We start from the raw sequence: 5682 nt of genomic DNA, 5'->3' as shown, positions 1-5682 counted from the left end.
CAATGAGGAACCATTTTCTTCATAATGTTCAAATGATGATCAAAAATAACATTCTGAGTAGACATGATAACAGCAAGCTCAGTGGAAAACTGTGAATGGCCAATGGCTCATTTCCTCTGTGGAGTTGTAGAAGAGCTATTCAGTCGAACGACTGTCATATCATGCTTTATTGGTGTAATAAGGTTTAGCTCTACCAATGTGACCACAAGGTGGTGCAGGGTTAAAGTCTGACCAACTAGTTGGAGACTCAAAGGCCACTTTACTGTGAACTTTATCACATCACAACCACCAATTTGTATTATTTTATTTGACCTTTATTTAACTAGGCAAGTCAGTTAAGAACAAATTCTTATTTTCAATGTCAGCCTAGGAACAGTGAGTTAAGTGCCTTGTTCAGGGGCAGAACGACAGATTTTACCTTGTCAGCTCGGGATTCGATCTAGCAACCAATGCACCAACATGAGATCCTAACTTGGGATACTGTAGAGGGGAGTGACCTAAATTATTGGTGTATTTTCGGATGTCTTTGTTATCATATTGTTTTAAGGACAGATATAATGTTTTAATGCTTGGAGAACATGTAATAAGAGCTACAGAGATACAGCATATTATACCTAGGGCCCGGTGTTGTGCGTGATCATGTGACATGTGACATGAAAAGGATTTGAACCCTTTTCATTTTATGTCAGATAGTCCAGCACCATCCTCAGACAATTGCTTAACTTTCTTGTATAATTCTTGTTTCTGTGTAAGGCTTAAACAGGATAAAATGGTCACATGATTCTACAGAACACAGGGCCCTAATTATACAACAGGTGTGAGCAACCTTAAAAGGATTGAGAAGTCAGAGTAGTCACATTGAGATTTACATAATTTTTCAAGTGAGCCGTGGCAGTAACAAAAGTGCGACAGAGTAGATTAGAAATGTCTGGTAATCTTTTAAGATTGTACCTACTTTCATGCATTATATGCCAGCTATGCAAAAGGGATAATGAACATGGCATGAGGTGGAAAAATCCGGTGAATAAGATTTACTGCCAGCATTACTACAAAATACTACACACAAATGGCAATGTTGAAGTGATCCCATTAATTTAAACAGAGCACGCATATAAAATATCCAAAGATGATCAAGCCTTTTTTTAATCTTATTTTTTGTGCAACAAATGTGTTCATTCAAGGTTTATATACAGTACAACAGCCAAACACACAAGCCCTGTAAAGTTAATAGAAACTACTTGTCACTGTTGGAACTATTGTGTTGGAACTATTGTACCAGACAAAGGCAGTATCTACCCCATCCAGCCAAAGAGATACAGAGGAAACTGTTACTACTCCTTCCCCATCTTGGTCTCTTTACTTTCGTCAAAGGATTTGCTTCATAGCCCAACATTTGTTTTGTTTGCTTGTCTGTTTCTAGCTTTATTTTGTGTATGAATAATCTAAGTATGCTCTCTGAGAATATAAACTAACACAAAGAGTGCCAGTATTGGTTTTGCACCCAAATATCTGCTGCCTCCCTAGAGTTCTCTTGCTGTGACTTGGCCTGAAGAAAAGGTTGTTAAAGGTCCAATGCAGCTGTTTTTATCTCAATATCAAATTATTTATGGGTAACAATTAAGTACCTTACTGTGATTTTTTTCACCATTTTAATTGAAAACAAAAGAGTTTCTTAGCAAAGAGCCATATCTCAAGCAAGAATGTTGCTAGAACTGTCGGGGAGTTGTCTGAGTGAGGAGGGGGAAACTGGATTCGTCTGGTCAGTCTACAGTGCCTTGCGAAAGTATTCGGCCCCCTTGAACTTTGCGATCTTCTGCCACATTTCAGGCTTCAAACATAAAGATATAAAACTGTATTTTTTTGTGAAGAATCAACAACAAGTGGGACACAATCATGAAGTGGAACGACATTTATTGGATATTTCAAACTTTTTTAACAAATCAAAAACTGAAAAATTGGGCGTAGAGATCTACAGCTGAGGTGGGAGACTCTGTCCATAGGACAACAATCAGTTGTATATTGCACAAATCTGGCCTTTATGGAAGAGTGGCAAGAAGAAAGCCATTTCTTAATGATATCCATAAAAAAGTGTTGTTTAAAGTTTGCCACAAGCCACCTGGGAGACACACCAAACATGTGGAAGAAGGTGCTCTGGTCAGATGAAACCAAAATTGAACTTTTTGGCAACAATGCAAAACGTTATGTTTGGCGTAAAAGCAACACAGCTCATCACCCTGAACACACCATCCCCACTGTCAAACATGGTGGTGGCAGCATCATGGTTTGGGCCTGCTTTTCTTCAGCAGGGACAGGGAAGATGGTTAAAATTGATGGGAAGATGGATGGAGCCAAATACAGGACCATACTGGAAGAAAACCTGATGGAGTCTGCAAAAGACCTGAGGCTGGGACGGAGATTTGTCTTCCAACAAGACAATGATCCAAAACATAAAGCAAAATCTACAATGGAATGGTTCAAAAATAAACATATCCAGGTGTTAGAATGGCCAAGTCAAAGTCCAGACCTGAATCCAATCGAGAATCTGTGGAAAGAACTGAAAACTGCTGTTCACAAATGCTCTCCATCCAACCTCACTGAGCTCGAGCTGTTTTGCAAGGAGGAATGGGAAAAAATTTCAGTCTCTCGATGTGCAAAACTGATAGAGACATACTCCAAGCGACTTACAGCTGTAATCGCAGCAAAAGGTGGCGCTACAAAGTATTAACTTAAGGGGGCTGAATAATTTTGCACGCCCAATTTTTCAGTTTTTGATTTGTTAAAAAAGTTTGAAATATCCAATAAATGCCGTTCCACTTCATGATTGTGTCCCACTTGTTGTTGATTCTTCACAAAAAAATACAGTTTTATATCTTTATGTTTGAAGCCTGAAATGTGGCAAAAGGTCGCAAAGTTCAAGGGGGCCGAATACTTTCGCAAGGCACTGTATGTCATGGAAAGAGCAGGTGTTCATAATGTTTTGTACACTCAGTGTATAGAAAACACAGGAAAATCACGTATTTGACTGCACTGAGCATGGATGTGTTGCACAGCTGTCTTGTAAAAGAAAAGTCCCTGAGCACTGTCAAAACTCCATAGTTGGCCAAACAGCAGAAGGACATACTTAGCGAAGGATGAGTGAGGGAGAAGAGTTCGATATTTTATTTGCAGTCGATCACTTTCCCAGTTTCTCCAGAAAGTTGTCATTATACTCTACTGTGTCTGGAGTGCACAATCCAATTTGCACAGGATGTTATATGGTTTCAACGCTGCTAAATGTTCTGAAAGGTCACACTTGAATTTAAAGCTATGTCTGCCTGCATTTCTTATCTAGATTTTAAGAGTGCAGCTGTTTTCAACCTGACCATACATTTTCATAAATATCGGATGACCAATAGAGACCTTCTAGACAGTGATGTACTTGCACGAAATCACTCCCGGATCTCCTGGCATACAAATGGCTTAGTGTCATTTACTGCTACCCAGCCACGTCGCGAGTTGATATGACATGAGAATCGCACTGACAGCCACTGACAACCCCATGATGACAGTGACATATGAGATGTTGTCAATCTGTCAGAAGGAAGAAAAGTGTTCTAATATGACAAAATCCACTGCAACTTTGTGTATTAGTTCAGGGAGCAAGTACAGAAAACCTATTTAAAAGCTTTTCGGAAGTAGTTCAGGTCTACAGCTCCACACAAGCCCTGACTGGTACTGTTAGTCTGCCATGCAGTATCGAGGGAAATGTCCTTAATGAGTTCAGCTCTCATTATCTTGCTGGAGATGAATAAAGGATTGAGGCATCTTTGTGATAACATTAGCCTTGCATTGTCACCGACTGGGAGCGAGGGAGATGGCAGAGATGGGGTCCGTGATGTCTCTTTCTCTCACTGAACAGAGATATTTCTAGAGCTGACCTACTTAAACAGCCCTGAGATGCTGTGGGCACAGGTGCATCTGGTTCTGACTGTCTCTGAAACCCAGACAGACACAATAATTAGCAGGATTCACATGATAAGAATGGAAAATGACAACCTCAAACAGCACAGCTCATCAGCTGACATATCACATTAGGGAATGACTGACGGCTGGGCATGTTTTGAGACCTTAGGATATTTACAAGACTTTACAGTAATGAAATTAGAAATTCAGTCAAAGCTACGAAGTATTCACGGTTGTATTTAGGGAGATTAGCTGTCATGGTTTAACTCAGTTATTGTTGAAATAAAAACACTGAAAGTAAATCTGGAGATGTGATAGTATTTTGCAAGTAGAGTGATTGCATATTTTGTCAGCTGTGAAAATATATATTTTTTTGATCTCATAAGTTGTGATTGCTTTTTACTTTCTTCAACCATGTAGGCCTATCTTAGGCTTGTACAATCCTTTGTTGAGGTGGTTTTAGCACTGATGGGAGCTGTCCTATTGTGGACGGCAGAGCCAAAGCATAATTAGAAAGCTATTAACTGAAGCACTGAAGATTTGTTGTCTGTCAAGTCATGTTAGGCCTTTTTAACAGCACGGCATGAATGACCTCCCATTGACATCCTTACTCTTCAAAAATCAATCAATAAATTAACAAATGACTACGTGTCCTCTAAAAGCTCTAATTACATACATCATTTTCTAGAAGTCAGAAGTTTACACGGGTAGTCTTCAAATGATGGCCTGGGTCATATTTACACTCATGGTCTAAGCCCACTCAGTCTCCCTGGCCAACACGACAGATGATGAAGAATGAGAGACTGAAGTGTGTGGCACAGATTTAATTAAACCGCTCCCCAGGATGTCTCTCTGCCGCTCAGGAGACTAGCAGAGAAGAGTTACTGTTTGCCGAACACAGTAGCAGATAGTATTGTCTATTCTTACATTATATAAGAATTGACAATACGAGCAGTGTACAGTATGCCCTACAGACTGCTTTGAGGATCTGCTCTAAGGGTCTGGTTGGTAGGCTTCATCCAGTTTGGAAGTATACCGTATGGTTCCATATTATTCCCCTTATTGCACAGCATCCGGCATAATATAAACCTCTCATTGATCCCTCTTGATAATATGGAATGGATTGGGAAGTGATTGGATTTTGTTTACCTCATTGCATTCAAAATGTTGGTAGAACGCTTTACCCCCTGGATCCACTCACAGACTGTTTCATATTTACAACCAATTTTCACCTTCATTCATCTCCGGATTCTGAAGTAGATTTTGATGGTCTCTATGGGCAGCTCCCATCAGCACTTTACTTCATTCCCTTTGAAATCAATTCAGCCTTTTATTTTGCTCCTACTCAATATGGGTTACCATGGATACTGCTCCCAACTGTTAACTAGCTTCATGCATTTGTTTATGACTGTACAGTTTCTTGGTATATACTGTATATCTCTCAAAACTACAAAACATAAATGCAATAAACCAACTGTCGTTGATGTTAACATGTAGCCTATGTTGTGAATGCATGTGTAATACTGTGATACTCACTGTGATACTCAATAGCACTTCAAACTGCTTCAATTAGGGATATGCTTCAATTAGGGATACATAAGAACATCTCTGCTACACCATACGAAATGCCTAAGAAAATTCAGGGTGATGAGGATAAAAGATACAAAGATGTCAAAGAGTCAGCAGCTCAGGGGATTTAATAGTTTATAATGTTTGTCACTCATGAAAAAGCCCAATCAT

Source organism: Oncorhynchus mykiss, chromosome 6, assembly GCF_013265735.2.
Source record: "Oncorhynchus mykiss isolate Arlee chromosome 6, USDA_OmykA_1.1, whole genome shotgun sequence".
NCBI lineage: Eukaryota > Metazoa > Chordata > Actinopteri > Salmoniformes > Salmonidae > Oncorhynchus > Oncorhynchus mykiss.
The sequence above is the reverse complement of the archived record's forward strand: the minus strand, read 5'-3'. Positions refer to the sequence as shown.